This window comes from Theropithecus gelada, chromosome 10, assembly GCF_003255815.1.
Source record: "Theropithecus gelada isolate Dixy chromosome 10, Tgel_1.0, whole genome shotgun sequence".
Classification (NCBI taxonomy): Eukaryota; Metazoa; Chordata; class Mammalia; order Primates; family Cercopithecidae; genus Theropithecus; species Theropithecus gelada.
In genome coordinates, this window is record NC_037678.1 from 80,017,287 (window position 1) to 80,030,612 (window position 13,326).

A 13,326-nucleotide genomic window follows, 5' to 3' on the forward strand; every position below is an offset into this window, starting at 1 on the left:
TGCTTCTGAACAACGTGGCTGTGTGTCTTTGTTGGGGGTTTTCCCAGAAGCCAACTTTAAAAGGAGATTCAAGTCCACAGAGTTTGAAAGGTGATTCCAGGAAGTACTAGTAGGGCAGTAGGGAGTGTGAATGAGGAAGAGACAGCAGCTTACAAAAAACGTGTTGTCAAGACAGTCATTCCCAACCACAGCCATTGTTGGAGGATGCTCTTAGAAAGTGTTAATTCTTAGGCCCTTCCAGCCTGCACCACATGAAGTCAGTCATCAGGCAGAGATGCAGATACAAGTCCAGCTCAGCTGTATCTCCTGGAGCACCAATACAGTCTGCTATGATATTATTACCAGCAAAACACTGTTCACGATACTAAAAAAGATGTTCCCACCTCACTCTGCAGCTATAACAAGAATCTCCAGCATGTCAAAAAAGAGATCCTTCAAAGTACCTGATGCTTATTGAATGCATTTCTTTATTCTAACATATACCTAATGCAGTTGTGTGGACACTTTAACAATCATGTGTTACCCATCTAACTTATGAACTGCTAGAAAGAGGAACAAAGTCCAGATAAAGTATTTGCTCTCAAGGAGCCAAGGAGAAAATTCTAATATTACAAACAATTATAAAACAAGATATAATGCGATTCATTTCCATTTATTCATCTAGCTAATATCCATTCATTCATCTAGCAAATATCTATTGAATAACTATGTGCAAGGGAAGCTTGAAGTTTTGTTTATTGACATTATGGGGAGTTTCTGGAATTGCTCTAAGCTCTTTACCTGCAAATTGCCATGGCACATTTTTCAGCTTTTCTATTTCTTGTACAAAACCTCAGACAAGTCTTCAAGTCCATATTATTATTCCCATTTTACAATGAGGAAACCGACTCTTTGGATGGTCCAGTAATTTGACTTGTTATACTGTTTGAGAATGAGCTATTGAGAGGTAAGTCTAAAGATGTAACATTTGTGACCTGACTGGAACCCTTCATGCTATTCTTGACTTACTTGTTGGTTTATTTACTCAACACACAGTTTTTTTAGTCTTGCTACCTGTGTCAACCCTTGAGTCAGACAATGAAAGGGCACCATTCTTCATCTATCAGGGTTCTCAATGTAGTAGAACCTCCTCTGTAGTCAGTACAGTGGGGAAGGATGTGCTGAAGGCATCTGAAGAGGAAACTGGCATTCCATGCTGTGCTTTATGCTGCAGAGCAGAGGGCCAAATGAGAGACAAGTGGCATGTAGGGCACTAAAAGATAACCTGTTTTAAGTAGCTCATCAGAAAGCATTAATGAGAACGTAATATTCTGGGCCTGCCTTTATGCTAGACTATGGAAGAGATATAAACAAAGTGAAGGTCATGGTCCTTGCTCATACAAAGCCAATGTCCAATTTGATCAAGAAACATGACATTCTGGTGAAGGAACTAGAACATTTTTCCTCGTTTGTATTATGGTCAGGAACCACTGTGGAGGGTCTCCTCTCATAAAGCACTGTGACAGTGTATTCATAAAAGGCAATGGAAATTGGTTTCCTACCCTCTGAGAACCTCTAATTTTAAATGATAAATCAGTCCTTCTGCAAATCTATGTTCCAAACACAGCTCTAAAGCTGTATTTAAGAGGGACAGGTTCTAATCTGGATTCTGTTCTTATCTTTCTATGTCATTTTAAAGGGGCTGTTTAATCTCTCTTGGGACAAGTTTGCTTCTCTGTCATGTTAAATAATAAAACTGTCTTCTACCTACCAAATAGAATGATGAGGAGTAAATAAACTCACAGATGTGACAATACTTTGAAAAAGGGAAAGTGTTGGCCGGGCGCGGTGGCTCAAGCCTGTAATCCCAGCACTTTGGGAGGCCGAGACGGGCGGATCACGAGGTCAGGAGATCGAGACCATCCTGGCTAACACAGTGAAACCCCATCTCTACTAAAAATACAAAAAATTAGCCGGGCGAGGTGGCGGCGCCTGTAGTCCCAGCTACTCGGGAGGCTGAGGCAGGAGAATGGCGTAAACCCGGGAGGCGGAGCTTGCAGTGAGCTGAGATCGCGCCACTGCACTCCAGCCTGGGCGACAGAGCGAGACTCTGCCTCAAAAAAAAAAAAAAAAAAAAAAAAAAAAAAAAAAAAAGAAAAAGGGAAAGTGTTAAATCAAAGTAAGGTGTTATTATTAAGAATTTTCACACAAAACCACATCAAATAGTACAACTTAATACAGGGGAAACTGCAGGGACACAGAAAGCTGTGAGCATTGTGTGAAGAGCCAATCTGCAGGAGCTTTTGAGAAGAGTACATAGCCATTTAGGGGCCATTATCACACCATATCTTGGAGCTGTATTTGCACATAGTTATGGTAATAGCACAGTTTTTGCAATCAAGATGGAATAACAGTATGTGACACTTTTCAACTTAAGATAAAATAATAACACATGGAAACAGGTGCAGAACATACCGACTCCAGATTTAGGGGGAAAAATGGTAAAATAACCAAAGACGCCAGTGAAGTTCATATAATGTACAAAAGCACAGTTAGCTGACCAATGTGATAGGAAAATTTGTGCCCAGGCAAAGATAGTTGAGAAGGGAACATTTAGATTATTTCTTAAAATAGGCAAATAGACTTTGGTGAGCCATGGGATATTAATGCCATCTGCACTGACTTTCTGTGAGCTGATCTAGCAGAATTTGCAAGGCCCAAAGCACCAGGAAAAAACGTGAGCCGAGAAATTGCTTTTCAGTGCTGTGCTTAGAAGTGATTTAAGGAGGTGCTAAACCACTGGGCTGGTAGCATTCCAGTATGCTCTGGTATTATTGCATTAAGAGTGAAGATTGAGCAATGATGAATGGATTCTCAACCACCTAATCCCGGTGACATCCAAACATCTGAGTGCCAGATCCTGCCTAATTGGCATTTGGCACAGTAGAAGGAGGCTGGTGTCCATGCAAGCTGGCAGACACATTGTCCAGTTTTCCCATCTTGACTGTGATGATTCTACGTGGATTTATGGGCCATCTGTCTTCCAAGGCAAAATTTGTAGATTTCTCTGTGCTGCAGAGCTCTGAAGATGTCATTTGCATGGGTTCAGCTGTTTTTATTTTTTAAAGCTAACCTGCATATTTTTTGCAAAGCCCACAAAACAATGTCACTTCTTGTGTTCACCATTTCTCTTGTCCTCATGTTGGCATGACAAGTTTTCTATTATATTTCATTTTTCTTCCTAAAAATCAGATTCATGGGTTGGAGGATAAAAATGCTAGAGGATGCTTTTAAATTACTTGCAGAGATTAGAATGTAAATTAAGTTGGGAAAAGAATTTGGACCTTGATAGACAAATTCAAATCAAAGAGCTAATCCTCACGCCTCTGCCAAATGGGTCATTTGTCCGCCGGAGCTCAGCTTCTTTACACAGAAAGATTAAAGTAACACGTTTTAGAGAGATAAGTAAATCCTGGGAAAACTCTGCCTTGGTCACATTTAGGATTATTTTTAGGACCAATGCAGAGTGCCCAGACTGAAGCCAACTGCCAAGAAGGCAGGACACCTTTCCTCCCCATCGTCCATGCCACCAGTCCAGGCCGTGTTAGGAAAGTTATGTGGATAAGCACTATCAACCCTACCCACCACTATCCGTCTCTCCATTGCCCAGGCATGGTATCCAGATCCATTTCACACTAAATAACCCTGTGCCCTCAGACAAGTTGCTAACATCTCTAAGCCTCCGTTAACTTAACTGAAAATGGGAATTTAAAAGTATGTCTCTCATAGGATTTCTATGCCTGGCGTGTGGTCAATGCTCAGTAATAGTAGCTCCCATTATTATGATAATTATGGTTATTTACCTTCTTCTATCACTAGATGATGTGTGATGTCTTCTACAGCAAGCAGCATAGCATCATGTTTAATGGCATGAAACACAAAGCCTGACCGCCTGGGCTCAAAGCCCAACTTATTCACTTATGAGTTGTAACCTTGAGCAACCTTCAGCAAGCTACTTGAGCCACCTTATCTTTGGGCACAAACCTTGAGCAAGCTACTTGCCTCAGGTTTCCCATCTGTAAAATAGTCATAGAAGTAGCCACTTACAGAGTTACTGTGAGGATGAAATGAGTTAATGCTTGCATATAGCAAGTAGCGTATCATAAAAGATTGTTCAACAATATGCTGGAAATATTTTAAATCATGAAACTCTTCTAAGGCTCTCTTTTTCCTTGCACTTTCCTGTCATACCTTTTTTGTTTTGTTTTGTTTTGTTTTTTAGTACTGCATGTATAAGCATGGCCTGCCACATTTTCTTTCCTTGATCCTTTTTCCTTTAGCACTTTGCTGCTGCTGCCTTAAACTGCTTTTAGGACTAGCTCAGGAGCAGTTCCATGCTAGTTCTTTAATGGCATGATGGGGGCATATCCTAGCTAACCATCCAATTAGCATATCGAGCAGGGAAGAGCCTCAATGGGGCCCCTTCCAGAGACCTTAGCAATATGCCATGAGTTGTATTTAAGGATTAGTTTTTGACTATGCCCTATGTACTTTTTTCTTCCCCTGGGTCACAGAGCTCATGCAGAGTGTAATGAGAGAATAAGGTGCTGAGGACTTGCTACTGCGCTCAGAAATTTCAGTTAAATGAGGAGCATCCGCTTGTGTTAACTGACCTTATTTAAAGTTACATTTGGCCAGGCACGGTGGCTCACATCTGTATTCCCAGCACTTTGGGAGGCCGAGGCAGGCGGATGACTTGAGGTCAGGAGTTCAAGATCAGCCTGGCCAACATGGTGAAGCCCCCTCTCTACTAAAAATATAGAAATTAGCCGAGCATGCTGGTGTGTGCCTGTAATCCCAGCTACTCACGAGGCTGAGGCAGGAGAATGACTTGAACCTGGGAGGCAGAGGTTGCAGTAAGCTGAGATCGTGCCACCGCACTCCAGACTGGGCAACAGAGCCAGACTCCATCTCAAAAATAAATAAATAAATAAATAAAGTCACATTCATGAACTTGGTGGAAAGTGAGAGCCTATTATATTATTTCAGATCCTTTACTTGTGAATCTAATAGGAAACTCTACCAGGGCTGAGCAAAGGAAGCTAAGAAGAGAGGGCACTGATGGAGCAGGTGGTTCACAATGTGCAATGTCATGAAGTACAGCCAACTCTGCTGTCAATTAAGGATTGATTTGGCCTATTCTGAATTATTCTAGTCCCCTTTCCTGGTCTATTTTGATAGCTTTGAGCATTTAATGCTGTCTGGTTAGCACTTCTGCTAGGCAGAGGTAGGACGTAAGGATAAAACTTTCAATCTTTCTAAGACTTTGTCAGGACTCTGCCCCCCAAATCCTCCCTGTCTTTCTTCTGCATATTTGTTGGCCTTCAAGGTACCATTAGTCAATGCCTGTGGGGCCTCTTGGTTCTGGTCTGTGAGCTGTTCATTGCATTTCTTTGATGTTTTCTTCTTAGTCCTTCCTTTACAGTGTCATTTATGGCTGAATTCGGAATTGCCATTTTTAGTTGTCTATGATACAATATCGTTTGAGATATCTGGTTGCCAAGATGAAGCACAAAACCACTCACAATATAAATTAATACATAAATGTTAATATTCAGGCACCAAATAATCGTTTTTTCAATTAATATTTACTGAGCATTTACAAGCCAGGCACTGTTATGAGTTCTAAAGATCAGCAGTGAACTGGAGGAACACTGCGTGTCTGCTGGACTTCCCACTGAGCGCCTGCATCTCTTTGCTGAAGGCTCTGTTTAGCTTCCAGAGCCCCCTCTTCCCAAGGGTGCAGTTGGCCAAAGAGTACTGAGGAATTATCACCCTGGAAGCAGTTCTCAAACAATGACTGATGGGACTTGGTGTAAATACTCCAGCTCCCTCTCCCCTTAAATGGGATCACCTTCAAGTACATGTTCTGTCTCATTTCCTTCGAGGGAAACACAAACTAAGACACTCCATCCTCATGAAACTCATAATCCCTGGAGGAAGAGACCAAAGCTAGCATACCAGAAAATATATCTATTAGTAGAATGACAGATGGTGATAAATGCTATGGAGAAATATTAAACAGCATATGAGACAGGAGTGCCAGCAGGAGAGATTGCTATTTGTATGGGCTACTCAGGAAAGGCTTCATGTTGTGGTAACATTTGCATTTGAGAAGAGTCTCAGTGCACTCAAAACAAGTCTCTCTCTCTCTCTCTCTCTCTCTCTCAATTTCTATTTTGAAATAACCTAGAGTGGTGGCTAAGCACTAAGAGCCTTCCCTAGTGCCTGGGCATCAGAGAGGGAATCTGGTCCAAGCTGGTAGCCCTGCGTCATCTCATTCTTTTCTGGTCTTGGTCATTGACCATCCTTTTCATAACCACAGGCTCGGCTCCATCTTTGCCACCCTTGGGTGGACCGAGGAGGAACTCCCTAAGGCTCAGGCCCATCTACTTAGACACTTCTGCTTCTCTGGGTTCTGGCTGCTTGGGAATACCAGCAGCAACTTTCTGGAGCACCTTCTGGGAAAGGAGCCACAGAGCTTCTCTCTTCAGGACATCAGGCTTGTCTGCGGTTTCTCCTAGACTTGAGGACAAGGAAGCCTTGGTATGAGAATGTCCCCAGGACCAAGCAGAAAAATGTGCCTTTTCATTCTTCTTTCTCTGCCATCCCTTTCTTCCCTGAAGCAAAAGGTCAAATGCTTTGTTGCTGCTTGTTTTGGAAAAGTGTAAGAGGGACTGGTGAAGGATAAAGGAGGAAATATGTCAACTCTCAAATATGACAGGATTGAACACATGATTTATTTTATCATCTTAGAATTTAGTTCTAGAAGTCTCCTTAATTTTTTTTTAGATTTAGTAGTATAATTTATCTAGCAGTGTTTTGAATTAAAATTGCAACTTTACATGACAGACTTAGGGTATAGAATTACAAATCTGGACATAATTTCCTGGCGATTGAATCAAGTATCAACATATCCGATGACCACCATGATGGGAGTTGGACAAGTCACCAGCACTCAGAAAATCAAAGGTCAGCTTGACTGATCACTCCTTTAGAAACGTGGGGAGTTGACTGCTTCTTGCACACACCACCGCACCTGTTCCACACAAGCAGCCTTGTGAGATTGGCAAGAGAAGCCAAGATATCCAAGCTATTTCCCACCTAATAAGTACCTAGGAGCTCAAGCTTCCTCTGTGGCTGTGATGGCACTCTACCTAGGAAAGGATATAGCAAGGAAAACCTGACAGATCATCCATACAGTGCCATCTGTGGTAAGAGATTAGTCACTGCATACTTTTCATTAGAAAAAATATAAAGAAAGTCAGAGAATTCCACGGTAAGTCCCTGCCAGGCAAAGCAGAAGACCTGTTCTTCCCATCGGATTCAACATTCCCTGCAAATACTAAGATCAAAGATAAGAAATGTAAGATCTGACTTTTAAACTTAATCAACAAAAATATCTGCAGTAAGATATAGTAGAATCATGGAACTTCAGGAGAAATATGGTAGGTTGAACATATTCAACTAACTGATCTTTCTTGAAACCACACCAAAACTCCATTAAGAGAGACTTTTAAGGGCGTAATCTGGCAAGGGTGAGGGATAATAGATAAGAGACGACCATTACATAATTTAGGCATCTGGCTATATGTTTACAGCAGTTAACAGATCTGAGAACCTGATCAATGGTCATCTGTGTGAAAACCTGGAACCAATCCAAGGTATAAAAAAACCTTAAAAGTCTCAGAAATTGATGATGTTTGTTTCCTCTGGAAGTGGGATTCAAGATAAGGCATAAAACAAAGAGGATAGTTGACAGCTACTTAAGGAACAGTCAGAACTCCCACCTTACAGAGACTATTTATTTATTTATTTATTCGCTGGAGTCAGGAAAACAGAGGGTTTTGAGGATAACACAAAGCCCAGGTGAAAGCAGGCTATAGACCGGGCGCAATGGCTCACGCCTGTAATCCCAACACTTTGGGAGGCTGAAACGGGCAGATCACCTGAGGTCAGGTGTTCCAGACCAGCCTGGTGAAACCCTGTCTCTACTAAAAATGCAAAAATTAGCCAGGCGTGGTGGCATGTGCCTATAGTCCCAGCCACTCGGGAGGCTGAGACAGGAGAATCACCTGAACCCAGGAGGCAGAGGTTGCAGTGAGGCAAGATAACACCACTGCACTCTAGCCTGTGTGACAGAGCGAGACTCTGTTTGAAGAGAAAGAAAGAAAAGGAAGGAAGGGAGGAAGGGAGGAAGGAAGGAAGGAAGGAAGATAAAGTGATCGTAAGCATACCAAAAAATGCTGAGACCTCCCTCATTCTTCTCCAATCTTGCTCTAGAATGCTGGCATCCAGGCCTTCACTCTATCGTGGCAAGAGATTAGAAAGAACTTCTCCCAAGACTCTAATCTGCCTAAGAGTAAAGACCTAAAGATATCAATATTAGGGTATTACTCCAAAAGAGAAAAAGACAGATCCCTCTGCAATGATGCCTTACCAACTCTCATACTTTTCAAGGGCAGCAAACACATCCAGAAATCCAATCAGCTTTTTAGTCTGCCAATTTGAAATATGAACAGATAATTAAATGCTACTAGACATATGAGGAAAACTTCCTTAAAAATAGGAAAAAGCAGGGAAAAAAAAGTAACTTTGTAGGAAATAATGACTATGTAGTGAGAATGTGTGAAGTATACACGTATCATTAATGTCCATAGAAAAATAACCAAATATATTATGTCCATGAAAAAGAACAGAATGCTATTTTTTTCAATAAATGTCAGAGAACATAAACTGGCTGTTAAACACAAAAACAAAACAGTCTGAAAAAAGGTGGAAATACAGTTGAGGAAATCTTTTAGAGAGTAAAGCAAAAAAATTAAATGAGAGATTGGAGAGAAAAATGTATAAAAGTTTAAAATCTGGTCAGGTGTGTTGGCTCATGCCTGTAATCCCTGCACTTTGGGAGGCTGACGTGGGCAGATTACCTGAGGTCGGGAGTTCGAGATCAGCCTGACCAACATGGAGAAACCCCATCTCTACTAAAAGTACAAAATTAGCTGGGTGTGGTGGTGCACGCTTGTAACCCCAGCTACTTGGGGGGCTGAGGCAGGAGAATCGCTTGAACCAGGGAGGCGGCGGTTGCGGTGGGCCGAGATCGCACCATTGCACTCCAGCCTGGGCAACAAGAGCAAAACTCCGTCTCAAAAAAAAGTTTAAAATCCAGACAAATAATATTCCAGAATGAAAAAACAGAGGAAATTATCATAATTCATAAAAATTTTTTTCCAAACAAGACCACAGCTTTCAGACTGGAAGGTTTCAAAGAGTGCCCAGCATAGGGGATAGATAAACCTATGCCAAAGCATATCATTGTGAAATTTTAAGAAACAGGGACCAAAAGTGCTAGAAATTGCCAGAGGGACAAAAACCAAAACAAAACAGGCCACACACCTGTTTTTAGGATTGTGAATCACAAAGTCTTCAAACCTCTTAACAGGGCTAAAAGACAGTGGAGAAAATTTTTCCACAAAAATCATAAAAAAAAAAATCCAATCCAAAATACTGTGCCCAGCAAAACTAGCAATCAAGTGTGCAAGTTTATAAAGAAGTCGTTTTTAACGCTCATTAAATTCGGTATTGATGGAACGTACCTCAAAATAATAAGAGCTATTTATGACAAACCCACAGCCAATATCATACTGAATGGGCAAAAACTGGAAAAATTCCCTTTGAAAACTGGCACAAGACAGGGATGCCCTCTCTCACCACTCCTATTCAACATAGTGTTGGAAGTTCTGGCTAGGGCAATCAGGCAAGAGAAAGAAATCAAGGGTATTCAGTTAGGAAAAGAAGAAGTCAAATTGTCCCTCTTTGCAGATGACATGATTGTATATTTAGAAAACCCCATTGTCTCAGCCCAAAATCTCCTTAAGCTGATAAGCAACTTCAGCAAAGTCTCAGGATACAAAATTAATGTGCAAAAATCACAAGCATTCTTATACACTAGTAACAGACAAACAGAGAGCCAAATCATGAATGAACTTCCATTCACAATTGCTTCAAAGAGAATCAAATACCTAGGAATCCAACTTACAAGGGATGTAAAGGACCTCTTCAAGGAGAACTACAAACCACTGCTCAGCGAAATAAAAGAGGACACAAACAAATGGAAGAACATACCATGCTCATGGATAGGAAGAATCAATATCGTGAAAATGGCCATACTGCCCAAGGTAATTTATAGATTCAATGCCATCCCCATCAAGTTACCAATGAGTTTCTTCACAGAATTGGAAAAAACTGCTTTAAAGTTCATATGGAACCAAAAAAGAGCCCGCATCTCCAAGACAATCCTAAGTCAAAAGAACAAAGCTGGAGGCATCACGCTACCTGACTTCAAACTATACTACAAGGCTACAGTAACCAAAACAGCATGGTACTGGTACCAAAACAGAGATATAGACCAATGGAACAGAACAGAGTCCTCAGAAATAATACCACACATCTACAGCCATCTGATCTTTGACAAACCTGAGAGAAACAAGAAATGGGGAAAGGATTCCCTATTTAATAAATGGTGCTGGGAAAATTGGCTAGCCATAAGTAGAAAGCTGAAACTGGATCCTTTCCTTACTCCTTATACGAAAATTAATTCAAGATGGATTAGAGACTTAAATGTTAGACCTAATACCATAAAAATCCTAGAGGAAAACCTAGGTAGTACCATTCAGGACATAGGCATGGGCAAAGACTTCATGTCTAAAACACCAAAAGCAACGGCAGCAAAAGCCAAAATTGACAAATGGGATCTCATTAAACTAAAGAGCTTCTGCACAGCAAAAGAAACTACCATCAGAGTGAACAGGCAACCTACAGAATGGGAGAAAATTTTTGCAATCTACTCATCTGACAAAGGGCTAATATCCAGAACCTACAAAGAACTCCAACAAATTTACAAGAAAAAAACAAACAACCCCATCAAAAAGTGGGCAAAGGATATGAATAGACATTTCTCAAAAGAAGACATTCATACAGCCAACAAACACATGAAAAAATGCTCATCATCACTGGCCATCAGAGAAATGCAAATCAAAACCACAATGAGATACCATCTCACACCAGTTAGAATGGCGATCATTCAAAAGTCAGGAAACAACAGGTGCTGGAGAGGATGTGGAGAAATAGGAACACTTTTACACTGTTGGTGGGATTGTAAACTAGTTCAACCATTATGGAAAACAGTATGGCGATTCCTCAAGGATCTAGAACTAGATGTACCATATGACCCAGCCATCCCATTACTGGGTATATACCCAAAGGATTATAAATTATGCTGCTATAAAGACACATGCACACGTATGTTTATTGCAGCACTATTCACAATAGCAAAGACTTGGAATCAACCCAAATGTCCATCAGTGACAGATTGGATTAAGAAAATGTGGCATATATACACCATGGAATACTATGCAGCCATAAAAAAGGATGAGTTTGTGTCCTTTGTAGGGACATGGATGCAGCTGGAATCCATCATTCTTAGCAAACTATCACAAGAACAGAAAACCAAACACCGCATGTTCTCACTCATAGGTGGGAACTGAACAATGAGATCACTTGGACTCGGGAAGGGGAACATCACACACCGGGGCCTATCATGGGGAGGGGGGCGGGGGGAGGGATTGCATTGGGAGTTATACCTGATGTAAATGACGAGTTGATGGGTGCAGCACACCAACAAGGCACAAGTATACATATGTAACAAACCTGCACGTTATGCACATGTACCCTACAACTTACAGTATAATAATAATAAATAAATTTAAAAAAAAAAAAAAAAAAAAGAAAAAAAAAAAAAAAAAAGAAGTCGTTTTTAGACACGCAACGCTTGAGAAACTTAATATTCATGAACTCTTTCTCTGGAAGCTACTGACCAATGTGCTCCAACTAAAATCAAAAAATCAACAATGAAAGGGGAAGACATGGAATAAATAAAAGAGATTTAGCACAAAATAGAAGTGAAGAAAACAGAAATTAATCAGTCTAGATTGGAGCAGGTAAAAGGCTCCAGAAAACGCTTCAAGAGAATCTAACAAAGAGAACACTTGTTATATCTGTGCATATTGCAAAACCCTTTAGCTAACCGGTGGATACTTTGGAGTTGGACTGGAGATATATGCAAAAAATTAAGCAAATGATAAAACAAGATAATTATTAACTATAGGGAAAATAAAAAAATTATTCATGAAGATAAAAATAATTGTTAGGTTACTGTATGACTCAACCCTGAACACACACAGTGTTTATGATAACATAAACACTGAACACTGTAACTAAATCATAGTATAACTATCTCTGAAAGAATGGGAGTAATGTATACATGTGCTACAGGAGTAGAGATAAGAAAGAGCAATATTCTCATCCTTCATGGTGGTAAGTCAAAAATAGCAATACATGCATATTCTTTTGAGATACAGATGTAAATACCAAAAGCTTCTGCTAAAAGATTTGAAAGTGTTTGCTTCTAAGTAAGGAGATGTGAAGAAGTGTGTTTCTCTTAACTGTCCTAGTAAAAGTAGTGCTGGATCACAGCCATAGAATAATTCTAAATTTAGCAGATAACCCTTGACTTTTTGACCATGTTGTTTTTCCTATACTTGTCTCCTGAAGTGGTATCTGCGTATCAAGAGCAAATCACACAGGTGGCTTCTTAGCTCCCCTTGGTGACTCCACACGCTGGCCGCATTCAGCCCCTCCCTACTCCCTCCTTGTAAACTTAGCCCATCAGCAATCAAAGCTGACTGATTTTTCTTCACCTTCTACCAGACTTGGGCAGCAGAATGGTAGAAGGGAAACTGGAGCAGAGCTGGATCAGAATGAATTGCTTCTTTCAGAAGAGTCCTGAAATTTACATCCTCAAGAAGGTTCCTATCTGGCCAACATGAAATTAGTGTGTTTGTCCACTAACTGAGTGTGTGGGCTGCAATTTCAAACTCTTTAGTGTTATATGCACTAAGAACTACACTAAATGAATAGAAACCTGAACTGATCAGCAACAGGAATCAAAGAGGAATTTTATGTTCCATGTTTTTAAGTTCTTGAAAAGCAATGCTCTGATGGACACATCCTTGGTATTTCCAATCCTTGACACATAGAGATACACCCTCAGTAAAAATGTGTTCATTGATAATCACCAGTAAGGAGTGCCCCAGCTCCAGGGTGCATTCAAAACATTTTGCTGTTCCTGGAGAAATATGAGCTGAAAACATCTTTTCCGAAGTACCTGAAACAGGAGGGTCAATCCAGAATGTCTCCTTAAAAGTAGGTTTTTAGAAGCCCATAGAT

The 13,326-nt window shown here is 40.6% G+C and overlaps 1 protein-coding gene across 2 annotated transcripts in view; it reads left to right on the forward strand.

Moving 5' to 3' along the window:
• The window catches only part of PLCB1 (phospholipase C beta 1), a 753,090-nt gene that overhangs the window by 534,528 nt on the left and 205,236 nt on the right, over positions 1-13,326 (forward strand). The gene's annotated exons all lie outside the window — the stretch shown is intronic.